The sequence below is a fragment of the Rhinoderma darwinii genome, chromosome 5 (genome assembly GCF_050947455.1).
Source record: "Rhinoderma darwinii isolate aRhiDar2 chromosome 5, aRhiDar2.hap1, whole genome shotgun sequence".
Lineage (NCBI taxonomy): Eukaryota > Metazoa > Chordata > Amphibia > Anura > Rhinodermatidae > Rhinoderma > Rhinoderma darwinii.
The window spans coordinates 280,275,366-280,289,949 of record NC_134691.1 but is presented as its reverse complement, the minus strand read 5'-3'; the positions used below and the strand labels follow the sequence as shown (position 1 = coordinate 280,289,949).

The window sequence follows — 14,584 nt, the reverse complement described above, 5'->3', positions numbered from 1 at the left end:
ACAGATTTATTAAAGTACATCCATACGATCAAGGTATCAATTTCCATACGATCGTAACCAGAATTGAGGATCTCGTTCTCTGCAATCTTGTTGCGCCAAAGCTTTCAGCCCTTCCTGCCATGTCGCATTGGGTCTCTGAGAGGTTATTCTCTGTCACTGCCTACCCTGCATATACGCCAGCACGGTGTTGCACCTGTCACATACTATGTGCAATCAGGAGTATGGTCCCCAAACCAAGGAGTGGCACACACAGTTCTTAGTCCAAGACCTTTTTGAAAGGGGCGTGCCGTAATAAATATTTGATGTTTGCAGCACAACTTGTTTCAATACATCCATGACCAGATATGCGAGAGGAGGCTCATTAATCTTGAACAGTGCGCTCACTCTTTATATCCAAGTGCAGGCCGCTCAGCAGGCTTCAAGCTAGCCACTCTTTTTTTCTTTTATTTTTTTTTGTTGTTATAAATGCTTTATTTTCTAAAAAATAACATATTTAACCATCTCATAAAAGAGTAGAGCAGGGTGACATGGCAACGTTTACATATTTTTCATAGGGAAGGCCCAAGCATAGCATACCGGACTGCAATATCAAATCTAATTAATTTCGAGATTTGCAGCCGAATTCCCCCTTTATATTAAATCGACTTAGTCCGTAAAGGATAAGGCGGAGTGGGAGCCTCTCTTGGTTCATCGTGGCTCTGGGGACAGCCACTTACAGCCTTAGTTTTTGGACATACATCTCTACTTCACCTCTCTTCTACAATTGCGCCGCACCAAGTGTCAACTGTACCCGTCCTTCCTATTATCTTCACCTTCCTGCTCTCCTCCATCTAACTACCAGTATGACGTCCTATTGGATGCCAAGGCAGCAGTTTCACCAATAATAACAAGAAGTATGGGCACAAGAGGGAGAGGAGGACATAGCGGAACAGACAAGGGGAACATACAGATTAAAAAAGACCACACCAGGACAAAGGAAAATTGGGGGCCACGAAAGTTTCTCACTAAACACAAGGTGAGACACAAGGCAAGTATGTAACAATTTTAAGCGTATCATCCCCTTTCACTTATCATAAACAAAAAGACAATATTAGGCACGAATGGAACGGTTGGAAGATATAAAAAGAAAAAAAGCATGAAAAACATTTTTACTCCAGAAATGCTACACAAATTATGTTTTCAGTAGAGTCACAAAACATTTTAAATATGGAAACTTAGAATTTGAGGGAGCAGATATAGATGTAACCAATGGAGAATGTTGATTTTCTACTGTAAGGGGTCAAACATTTCACATGAGAGCAACCTCTGCCAAATTAACTTTTCTAAATGTATAAAAGTTTCCTCCTGATGATTAAAATGAAATAAAGTTCAGTGTTTATGGAAAATGATATAGTTTCCAAGATATTTTATTATGCAATTACACATCTGCCCTACTTCAGACAAAGACAGCATTCTACGTTAATTTGTCATCATTTTCCAAAGTAACCCACTGGGCAACTGGCATAAAACGCCTTGTAAATTTTCATCATAAACTGAATATTCCAGGGGCTTATCATGAATCATATAGACATAGCAAAATATTTTGCAAGTTGTGAGAGTTAATTTTCAAATCTGACGTAAAATAACATGGTCCACATAAATCAAAGCTCTGTTAATTAGAACTGAGAATTAAATGGGGTTGGCACTTTCACTGGTATGTAGTCATGGGCAGCTATTTTAACATCCAACAGTAATTAAACAGTTTTACACATACCTAAGTGGTATGACCCATTTATTGGGTTCTGTTTGTATCTTACACCTCCTGAAATGAACATTAGGATAATTTTAATGTGTAACAAATTATGTGTATACAACGTTAATCTGCTGCTTGTAAGAATAACCCTACTATTACGGAAGACAAGACCACACTAGATCCAGTGTCTAAATCTACTAGGAGGTAAAATTTTACCGTCACGTCTTTTCAATCTCAAATCTGAAGTATATCTTCTTCCTTTCCAAACATATCATCATAATAAAAGTTTCTGCCAACTTCCTTCAATCTCTTAAGTAGGGACCAAAAACTCTTCGTCATATGACAGTAGCAGTAGTACAGAGACTACAAAAGAGTACAGCGGGGACGGTCACATGACAAAAAGTCGTATCGTCATCAAAGAAGGAACTGTGCAACTAGACTTCTGCTCCCCCGGCAGTGCTATAAAAATCTATGAAAATATCAGAATCGGCACGACGGGGGACCGGAATGTATATTAGCGAGTGTACTCGCATACTGCAGTGAGAGGCACTGCAAATCATTTTTGATCCCCACATAACGCCTTTAAATCAATGTATCATGCAGCTAAGGCCAAATTAACTATAGAAGGAATGGTATTTGATACTTTATTACTGAGTAAAACTACACGACAGGAATGCCCTTTATCGCCTCTGCTGTTTAATATAGCTTTAGAACCCTTATTCTTGAACATTCAGAATGCAGAGCAGATAGCGGAAAACGTGATCGGTGACGAGGAGCTGTGGAATAATTATTTTCCAGGGGTCAGACATTAACAAAGTTTTTCATATTTAAGAATATTTAGTTAATTTTCTTACTATAAGGTAAACAGGGACAAAAGTTAACTTCTATTTTGGATCCAAATGATGACATCAAATATTGAGCTATGTTAAATAGGATACCAATGGTGTCTTTACCAACTTCTTTCAATCAATGCATCAGATTTTACAACAAATTGTATCCCAGCAACATTTCTTTATTTTATAAACATTTGTTGATTATCTTAAATCTTCTGTTTATTACAGGTGGTTATATAATGAAGACTTGCATGTACAAAAGATATAGACCCAAGTCATAAATTTTCAAGAGATTTTCAATAATCACCGTGACCACGATGTGTATGCATTCACTTATCTTTTTACAGCGTGCAACTGTTGATCACAAACAGTAACGTCCAATATAAATTTTGTAGACTTTCATTAGCCTAGGAGCAGCAAACGCTATGGTACATACAGATTCATAGCCTATATGAAGCTGATCTTGGTTACACGTTTTTCACTATTTTAATAATAGGGTTATATACTTAATACTCTTAGCTGCTTTATTCCTTGCTTTCAAAAATCCCTCCTACAGGAGAATCAGAAGCAGGGCCGGCTCCAGGTTTATGTGGGCCCTTGGGCGACACAGACTTAGTGGGCCCCTTAGCGGGGGAACTCACGGCGGCAGTAAAATGGCAGAAAACGACAGTTTGTGCCCCCATATAGAAGTTAGGCTCTGTTAATGCACCCATATACAAGTTATGCCCCCAGTTTTTGCCCCCATATATTCAGTTTCCTCTGTAGATAGTGCCACAGTGCTCCCTGTAGATAGTGCCACACAGTACCTGTAGGTAGTGCCACACAGTCTCCCCCCCCCTCATAGGTACTGCCACACAGCCCTTCTGGTAGGTACTGCCACACAGCCCCCTTCCAGGTATTGCCAGATAGTCCCCCACCCAGGTAGTGCCACACAGCCCCCTCCCTGGTAGTGCCCCACAGCCCCCCTCTCTGTAGGTAGGGCCATTGGGGCTCCCCCTAGGAGTAGAATCCCCAGCCAGAGCATTGCTGATGCTCTGGCCGGAGATTCCTCTCCTGGAGGAGCCCCTGACGTCACTGTTCATATATGGGTAGTGACATCAGGGGTCTCTCCAGGAGCGAAGTCCCCAGCCAGAGCGTCGGCAACGACCTGGTCGGGGATTCCGCTCCAAGAGGAGCCCCTGACGTCACTGTTCAGAATCATCTGCCAGAGCGTCGGCATTGCTCTGGCCAGGGATTCCGCTTCAGGAGGAGTTCCTGATGTCACTGTCTATATATGGATAGTGACATCAGGTACTCCTCCTGAAGCAGAATCCCTGCCCAGAGTGTCGGGAACGCTCTGGGGGGATTCTGCTCCTTGACAGGGGCTCCCTCTAGGAGTGGAATCCCTGGCAAGAGTGTCGGAAACGGTCTGGCCGGGGATTCCAATCCTGGTGAGCCATGACGGCAGCATCAGCACCCGACGGGCTAGTGGGCCCCGGCACTTGCCCGGGTTCGCCGGGTGCTGACGCCGGCCCTGAGTAGAAGTATTATTGAAGAACTTGTTAGCAGTGTAAAACATTGATATTGATCAACTTCCAAAGCAATAATTTAAATGATTCTTTCGGAAGAATTATTTTTCCTTTTTAACCCATCGTCTAATATGTGTCATAGAAGACAAAAGGGAGTGGGGCAAGGATAAAAAAAAGATGTTGAGTTGACTGGTATTATAGTTTGAATTCTTATAATAAAAAAAAGTAAAACAAATCTAAGTAAATTCCTTTTTACATTTCAGCTTTTGCAATATCTTTCCCTGTAGCCTATGAAGAAACCTTTTAACCACTCCAATCTGTCATCAAGGCCGCTGCCTGGTTATCTACCTTTTTTCTGGCTAAGGGGTTTGGAGCAGAGTCTGGATCCAGGACATAGGCCTTTAAGTAACCAGACAAGATGACAACTAGGCTCAATATATATCTTCTAAAGCACAATATACATACTTTTTCTGGTCTGTCAAAAAGACATTTGTTGATCATACAGTAGATGCAGTCTTGACATTCAAAGTACAGGTCTCCTATTTAACCTTTTATAATATAACTTTCAAGGTAAAGTTCTGTAAAATAATGACAGAAATTGTACATACACACACACACACACACACACACACACACACACACACGCATATACACAAGTATCTAGGGTTTGTTCACTCTCAATGTCTAGGGAAGCATCAACGTTAACTACAGACCTGGCCACAAAAGCTAATTCTTCATTGCATTTCAAGTGTGCAATAACTCCCCCACAAACACATAATAGGAACATATGGATAACATTTTTAGAAAAAGCCTCAGTTACATCTTGTGTATAAATTCAACAAAACAAAAACCCCAAAATGAATATAAAGTGTGGAATGTCTATCTTTTAAGGGCTATAATATAAACACACGTATGCTCCACATATGTGATTTCTGTTAGGTTTCCTAATATAAAAATAACAATCATGATTTAGCAAACCATAAATATGTCCAAACGTTATTGAAAGGCAATAAATAAATCGAGGGAGAAAAACTGAGATGCAGAGTTGACCCTGGCAAAATATCAAGTATGAGATATTCCTCAGAAACTAACAAAAGTCAGAGATTCTGCAAAAATAATTAGACTAATCCTATATCTATTAATATATCAGCATCATCATCACTTTATAAATCTGCAGAAATCACTGTAATATACTATAACAAAAAAAGTGTTAGATCTGCCGTCTAATACAGAGAAACCTGTATAGGAGATAACAAAGCATATCCCTTTATTGTGAACCAACAATAGCATGAACGTACAAGGCAGAAGTAGTCCTAGTGGGGAAAAAACAGACTATTATGATGTCTATAAAAATACTGTATCTATGACTGCGATCTTATTGAACTCGTAACCAGCAACAAATGTGGCTAAATGTTCACGCTGAGTTGTTGAATTTAGATATGGAATTTGAGGTAAATTAGAATAGGAACCCCAATGTGGACACTGACAAATGTGAGTGACGACAATCTCTATACAGCGCTTAGAAATACTTTGACGCTATAATAAGCAACAAGAATAACAAACACATAAATAAAAAAGAAAACAATGGTATAAATAGTTTTATAGACCTATGAACCTCATAAATTCCAAATGGATATAATTATAATTAACCCCTTAAAGTTTTTTTTTTTTGCACTTTTATATTAAAGGCCTATCCTTAGGATATGTCATCAATACCAGATCGGTGGGGAACTGAAGTCTGACTCCCGGCAACCCCACCGATCAGCTGACTGAAGGGGCCGCGACTTCTTCATATGTTACCAGGCACATCGCCGAAAACACATCTGTAGAAGCTGTGACTGGGAATAAGGTTCTGGTCCCATTCAAGTGAATGGGATCGGGCTACAGAGAACTGCAATCCCAGGCACAGCTGCTACGGATATGTACTGCGCAGTGACTGGTATACTATGAAGAGGCTGTGGTGTTCTTTGCCACGGCCCCTTTAGTCAGTTGATTGGTGGGGGTACTGGGAGTTGGATACCCCACCAATCTAATATTGATGACCTATCCTAGGGGTAGGCCATCAATATAAAAGTACCAGACGACCCCTTTAAGGACCAGCCTATTTTAAGCTTCCAGGATAATGTTTTTTTTTACGAATTCCAAAAGTTATAACTTTTATATTCTTCTTTTAACAAAACTGTATGTGGATTTGTTTTTTTGTGTGACGAGTTGTAGTTTTTATTGGCACCATTTTAAGGTACATTTCATTTATTGATTAACTTTTATTAATCTTTTTTTGCGAGGAGTGAAAAAAAAACCTGCAATTATTATTATTTTTAAATTAATGCCATAGACCATGTGGTGTAATTAACATGCTAACTTTATTCTACAAATGTGTACAATTACGGTGATACCAAATGTATATACTTTTTTTTTTCACTCCCTCTGTCAAACTCCTTAGATGCTGCAGTCGCTATATGACTGTGGCATCTAAGGGCTTAACTGAGACTATCGGTTAGGCTTACCCAGCTCACTCCTCAAATCTGTGTCCGTACTTGCAGCAGGGAGTGAGTAAAGTGAAAGAGAGGGAGCCCCAAAACCACTTGCCGTGGATGCCTGCACTTTCCATTAGTACATGATAAGGCAGTGCTGTCATTGGAGGTGGTTAAGACAATGAGGTTACAGAAACTGTAGAGTTATTGTATCAAAGAATCAGATACAAAGTTGAAACAAAAGTAGAAAAAATATTTGTGCATAATAATAATAATAATAATAATAAAAAATAACAATTCTGGGTAATTAAGTCTAAAAAAGCTGCAGGTTCCAATAGATCAGCAAGGGGTTGCAGAGATTTATTCCCCATGCCAACTAATCATCCAATTTTTTAATATGATAGTAGAATACATATAAGCAGACATTTTTGCAGTAAGCAACACAATTTGTCCCACTCTAGACTGTCTATAGTAAATCCATTTTAGTAACACACAATAAATGTTTGATACTTTACTCAAGCAAAAAATTAACACTGACCTTCAAGTTGCAGCTCCATCATTTTACGCCTGAGGTTTACTGTGACAACCTTAACCCTCCTGGTAGCTGGCCATGAGCATTTCACTTGAAATGATATGACAATCTGCCTACAGATCATATGTTGAACATTTACATTCTGTTTACTTTGCGAATACTGTTTGAAATGGTAATATTTTAAGAGATATTCAAGGTCATTCTCAATCAACATTTGGCTCGCTACATGCAAATTCCTATGCAATGTAACCATCATATAAATGTTATTGTAAAGAGCCTGGCCAATAAAGTGCCCAAGTAACTTTTTTCCTTCATGATAATACACATGAATCTTTCGGAAACAAAGGAAGAGCTGACAGTTTGTTGAGTTAGAATTACTACTACACAAAGTGACAAACACTAAACGACACCAAACACTTCTACATTTCAGAAACTGATAACAGACTGGACACCTTCTATTAATAGAAGCTTGTTCAAAAGTGGCAACCAAAATGTGAGTACTCCCTGAGGTCACTTTTTCCAAAAATGTCCGTCACTATTGAATTCAAAAATGGCAAAGTCTTTGTAATTAAAAAAATAATTAAATTACCAAACGTTGACTACTACTCTTACTTGTCATTTACTAATATATATATCATTTTGAAGTTCTGTGTGGAAATCCTCTTTTATACGCCAAATAAAACAGGGCAGTAAACCTAGAATGGCTAAGGGCCGGTTCACATCAGCGTTCGCTTTCGGTTCAGGGGTTCTGTCTGAGGTTTCTGTTGTGGAACCCCGCAACGGAAAGTCAAACGGAAACCGCAGCTTCCGTTTGCATCACCATTGATATCAATGGTGACGCAAACATTGCTAATGGTTTCCGTTTGTCACCGTTCCGGCAGGTTTCCGTTTTTTTTTTACGGAATCAATAGTGCAGTCGACTGCAATGTGATATCAATGGTGATGCAAACGGAAGTTGTGGTTTCCGTTTGACTTTCTGTTGCGGGGTTCCACGACGGAAACCTCAGACGGAACCCCTCAGCGGAAAGCCATCGCTGATGTGAACAGGCCCTAAATGTGTCAGGTGATACCTTCCAGGACACGAGCAATCATCACATAGTAAAGTACTGGCCCAAGTGATATACAAAAATGTTTTTATTTTTTATTTTTCCTTGTTCCTAATTTAGAGCCTTAAAATGGTATATGGAATCAGCAGCATAAGTATCAAAACGGCAGGATGCTTAAAGGGGTTGTCCATGACCAGGATAGGTCACCAGTGCATGATCGGTGCGGGTCCGACACCCGGACCCCGCACTGATCAGCTGCGTCATGGGCCTCCGGGCACCGGAGGTCCATGCTGGAAGCAGATTAACATAACACCTTCAAATCCACAATATGTATATAACATATGTAACTGCCAGTGCACCATGACGCTAGGACCTACTTATATGTCACTTTAATGGCAGATCACTGTATTACCCCAATCCTACAGAAGTGTCAGGTAGCTGAAGAGCTCAAGGCAAGCCAATATACCAACTAGGGGCAGAAAATGGGAATCTTTGTTCCTGGGTATTACAGCAACGATGTAGCGAGGTACATTATGTTGCATAAATTTATTTCGTTATATTTATAACATTGAATTAGAAAAAAAAGAAAGAAGGAAATTAGCATTTTTTTTAAATCTATTTGTGCCCATTTTACCTATATAAAAAATAAAACATTTAAAAGTTATTGATTCTGTTTTGGTACAATTTCAAAAATCACATTTATAAAGTTCAAAAAATATATATTCATTCTTCAGCTAAGTTTACATATAACAAGCGCCGGTCGATGATATAACAAGTCGATCAGCTTCTTACACCAGCTGATCCTTAACTGTATGGGGACGAACGATCGTAAATACGACAACAATGTTTTTAGGACTGCACAAAAGATTAAATAAGCCGACGAACGAGCGTTTGCTCCTTTATCCGCTGATCTCTGTCCTGTTTACCCGGGCCAATAATTGTTTGGCCGAATATTGGCCCGCGTAAACTGGGCAGAGTGGGCAGAATGGGCCTTTAGAATGTATCATTAAAAAAGATGACATTTTGCTGTGGACATTTAGGCATTGGAGACATTAGTCATGAAAGGATTAAGATGCTTAAAATCCTGGAGTTATGTAAAGCTAATTATAGTACTCCTATTAGATGACTCTCATATTATATTATCTGCAAGAAGCACTGATCATCACTAAATACATCAAAATAATGTGTGTGGCACTTATTAATTGAAGTCAACCCCTCAAAATGATCAGAATTAATCTGAAAATGATGAGTTAATTAATTTTACATATTATGTCTATGGCAATTAACGTAAAAGCAACATTAAAAGTGAAATATGTCTAATGGCTTCTTGGACATAATCATGTCTTCACAGATGTTACACAGAAGCGTAGGCTAATTAAATTTTTCCACTGTGGAAATGACTCCATGCTATTGAATAAAGTGTGGATAAGTTAACTAATTGATGTAAAACCTTATTTCATCTGAGTTGGTGGTTTCCCGTCTACCCCGTTTGTAGAGAGAGAGAGAGAGAGAGCGAGAGAGAGAGAGAGAGAGAGAGAGAGAGAGAGAGAGAGAGGGCCGTGCATCTGTGGACGCTCTCCATTATACTAACAAACTGGCATCTAATAAATCCCAGTTATTTCACTATCTACCATAGCGTACAATGGAGTATCCATGCATGCACAGCCACCTTTCTCTGCAACGTGGTGGGGTGCAACCGCTGATATGTCATAATTGTTTATGTTCTAACAATAACAAGAATCACAAATTGAAAAGTAATTAACTTTGTAATATATTTACCGTGTTGCTCTGTTGTTAAGATCCTGGCGCACTGTTGAGCCATCCATAATGTATGTATGTATGAATGATGAAGCCTGTAGTGATTGGCTACCACAGCAGGGATCGCACAGAGCCTGCATAGCTCCCTCAGTATAGAGCCGCTTAGCCTCTGGGCACTGCCATACAGACTCTGTCGGACTCTGTGCGTAGGGAGATATTCTCCCCCAGAAGCAATGGAGCATGGCCCAATTTTTTTTTTCTGTTGGATTCATACGGAATAAAAATCTCTGAATGCTTGTGTATGAATTCAGGACTATAACTAACATGTATTAATAATACCATTAAAATCTCCCCAAACCTTAGAGGCTTAAAGAGGACCTAGGTCATATAGGTCTTATACGTTGAACTGGTTTACTGACCTGAATAGCGCTGTCTCCATGATTCCAGTGCTGTTTATCTTTTTTTCCTGGACCGCACCCTCCCCCCCCCCCATTCCAGAGATATAGCCCACTGTTGTGTTGGCTTACTATATGCTAATTTGCTTTAGTTAGCTAACGGGGTGGAGCTAGCTTCCCTGTCTGTAATGCTGACCAATTAGTGTGAAGGAGCTTGAGGGTAGTTTACGCCCTGTCAGCTAACTACAGCAAATTAGCATATAGTGAGCCAACACAACAGTGGGCCATATCTCCAAAACCAGGGGGTCCAGGAAAAAAACCAAAATGGTGCTGGAACATGGGAGACAGCGCTATTCAGGTCAGTAAAGCAGCTCAATTTATAGGACATAGTGACAGATCCTCTTTAACTAAGAGTTCTGATTTCATTAAGATCTAGGTAGGTACACAGTTCATTACAAGAAAGAGCTCTGATACACTTAATAAGGTGTGCACCTGTGTCAGTTTGACATGATAAGGAATGGTTTCAGCCTTTGGATGTAAACCAAATCTGACAGCAAGCATGGGTCTTGGAAGCCATAAGGAATTAAAACAATGTATAGTATACATTTTTTAACTTTTCATTATACAATGATTAAGTAATTTTTATATAAAAATGGAAAAACGCGTAATGCCCCCCCCCCTGACACCAGAAGATAATAGTCCTTCAGCAAATAATGAGAAACTCTAGTACATATATATGGTATACAGTATGCAGTATACAGACAATGCTGCCTGGGAAAATGTACTGATATCAAGGGCAACCGAAAGTATCATTCTTACCGCATAGTCATTATTTCTACAGTAATTGTGACTCTCTAAATTAGTATTTCACTCCCTACATCAATATTTTAAACTCCCTACATCAAATATCCCTTATGCCTTTATAGAAAGGCATTGCCCATTATAACCAATCTCTAAAGGCTATTGTCACACTAACATCTAAGAGAGACAAGTTTCCGCCTAGCGATTCACAAGATTACATTAGAACTCAGTGGGGCACCGATTTCCTTTTAGCAAGTATTTGAAACCTACTGAAATAAAAGCTTTCCAATAAAAGGACAATCATCCCGGCTTAAAAAGCTTATCCTTATATCTCACGTAGATAAGAGAATATTTGAGTTTGTTAGTTTAGTTTGCTTGTCTATTGTGCATATTGACAATTAAGCTGGCCATACACTTGAGATAGCTGTCCGCCAAATGATCGTTCGGCCAACAGCTATAACAGCTATTCCTCCCGATTCTCCCATACACATGCATGGTCAGCTCAGCTCGAGAGTTGGGACGCCACCATATACATTAGTTGGTCGGCTGGTCCTGCCAAAATCGGCGGGTTCGGCCGATTTACATCTAATATTTATGACTAGCCTTAAATGTTCCCCAGAACAGAACTTTGGAAATTTTATAGATGTTCTAAGAAAAGAAGGTGCATTTACTGAGTAGCTCACTCACAAGAAAGTGCACCCTCAATACAAAGAGTACCTCACTCAAGCAATTAGCAAAGTAGGACCATGTGGCCACATCCACAGCACCTTACACGGGTTTCTGAAAATTATTAGATCGGCCATGAATTTGCATACAAGCCATGCTTTCTTGTTGCTTGTAGTGCAAGCACTGACATATGTTAGACATTTGATGAGTCTGTCCTGGTGAGAATTGTTCCTGTAATGGGACAACCTCTAGTTTATATGACTGTTTCTGGTTTTATAGTCATTTAGTAGATACACACTTTTTACTTTCCTTGGTAAACTCTCATAGGAGATTAAAAATGCAATCTTAAACGGAAAATTTCATTTGGAATCAAATTGGAATAGAAAAAGAAATACTAGAAAATGTAATATACATAACATAATTTTCTCTTAAAGACTATGTAAACCTTTAAAAGGCATTTTTTTTAAACAAAAAGGTCAATCAGTGTGATTGGTGCAACTTTATAAATAGTTTTTACTAAAAATTATTTTAACTTTTCAAGATACAGCTGCTCTGTATTCTCTATATATGTATTTGCTAAATCCTGTTCCCATCAGGTCCATAGGACTAATGGATTCAGTGAATGCGGGTCCTGCATGACTCTGACATGCAGGATCCACCTGTAATTTATTACATCTAAGTTATATACTTAGATGTGATTGATTACAGGTGGATCCTGCATGTCAGAGACCCGCAGGACCTGCATTCACTCAGCTTGTTAGTACTACGGACCTGATGGGAACAGGATTTAGCAAATACCTATATAGAGAATACAGAGCAGCTGTATCTTGAAAAGTTAAAATAATTTTTAGTAAAAACTATTTATAAAGTTGCACCAATCACACTGATTGACCATTTTATTTAAAAAAAAATGTTTTTCAAAGGTTTACATAGTCTTTAAACTATTGTTAAATTCTTTTCAGCCGTTTCTTAGTTGTAACTGTGTGACAAAGGTGTAAAATGAAAGCAATATAAATTTTGAACCTTAATTGAAATAACACGAGGGTAAAATGCATGCTAGATGAGACGCATCCTATGTCTCATAGTAACAATATAGCTTTGTGTAGAAATAAGCACATAACAATTAAGTTTTTATCTTCTCGTTGCTTGATGGAGAAATTGGTCAGACCCCCGAAACGTTGCACCAGGCGTACTAAGACGCCAATCCTTCCTCCACGTGAAGTCTCTGCAAACGAACCATAAAACTACTGGGAATATTTCATCTGGATACATTATGGACTTTAACGCGCTGGGTGATATCCACATTTATTCTCTGTATGTGATCAACAAGTCACAGATTTCTTGATAAAAATAAATATTTGTTTTTTTTGCAAAAAGAAAAACATAATTGTTACGTGGTTACTTGCTTATTTCTACACAAAGGAGTATAATGGGTCACTCTGATTATAACATTACATGCACTTCACTAATTTCATAATTGATTCCAAATCACAGCGTAACTATAACACGGATGACCCCCCTCTATATGCACCATTGTATATCACAAGTCAGAAAAGAACAAATAATGGCAGGTTACTCTTATAGTTCAGACTGATTCACGTTGGAATAACATATTGTCAGGTAATAGAAGAAATAAATCTGTACCTCATTTGAAAGATGCTGTAGTCTTCTGCGTAGATGCTGAGTACAATCTGTAAATTGGAAATTAAAAAAAGTGTTATATTTCACAATAAAACATCATTTAATAACACTTCCTTCTCTTATGAGAGAGCCAAATGTTCTAACAACAGCTGGGACACATTTGTGTATGTCCCTCTTAAAAAGAACAGTGACCTCATATCCTAATAACAGACGTAATAGGCCTATCATACAGGGTCATCTGAAGAGTTGGAAGATCAGAGGCCGGTCCTAGTAGATCTTTCTACAATTCATCAACAAAAAAGATCTTACACTATTTTCGAGACTTGTGATTTTGCCCTCATAGTTTTACCATTTAATCTTTTAGAATTGATATCACATAATTATAACTTTTATTATAATCTTTTCATGGTAGCTGTATCTGATCAAATATTTTATATATTTAACTGCTTTTTTAATGCAATTAATTCATGAATTCAGTGATGTACCTTCTAGAATTATGCATTGTTTTTTTTTATAGTCCATATACAATATCGGAAGAAGGATGAATAGAACTAACAGGAATCCTTTCGATTATTGAATGCGGTCCCCATCATGGTGTATAAGACACATAAAATGAGTAACTCAAAGTATATAAAAAGTTACTTTTATGTAGGTTCAAACTGTTCAAATTTTCCCAACGTGGTAATATTCACATAGCCAGAAGGTTAACGTGACACAACACAAACTCTCTAGCTATTTCCCATGCTTGTGGCCCAGTCATGTTTTTTCCATGAAATAAATTATTAATTTGCTGTGATACAAGTTCAAAAGGGCTCATTCAAGCAGATACCACATAGATTTATCTCATAATTGTATATTGTAGTCAATGTGGTTTCCTACCATTTCCTGTGACTGAAACAGTCATCTATTTGCTTGCTGATAATGAAACAGAAATTGGTAAGTAAGTGATATTTATCACGCAAGGCCATGGCGTCTCTTAAAAGCTTAAATTCAACAGTTCCAGAATTTTTTATTAAATAGTAGAAGTTTAAAAGTTAAAAATACATATTAACCCTGTTGATGCGTCTACCACTTGAGTCATTCGATCCTAAGTCTTCGTAGCCTAAAATTGCATCTAAAAGGTCCAAAAGTGAACTGTTAATGGTGCCAAACAGTGGCAATTCTTAACAACAACAAAAATGATGCAGAATATATGACT

The 14,584-nt window shown here is 38.4% G+C and overlaps 1 protein-coding gene across 2 annotated transcripts in view; it reads right to left on the bottom strand.

Annotated features, from left to right (window-relative positions):
- THRB (thyroid hormone receptor beta) overlaps positions 1-14,584 on the bottom strand; it is a 311,538-nt gene that overhangs the window by 123,947 nt on the left and 173,007 nt on the right. For both annotated transcript variants that reach the window (XM_075827198.1, XM_075827199.1), the window contains exon 3: positions 13,390-13,436. The gene's annotated coding sequence lies outside the window, so the exon portion shown is untranslated. The remainder of the gene's footprint in view (positions 1-13,389; positions 13,437-14,584) is intronic.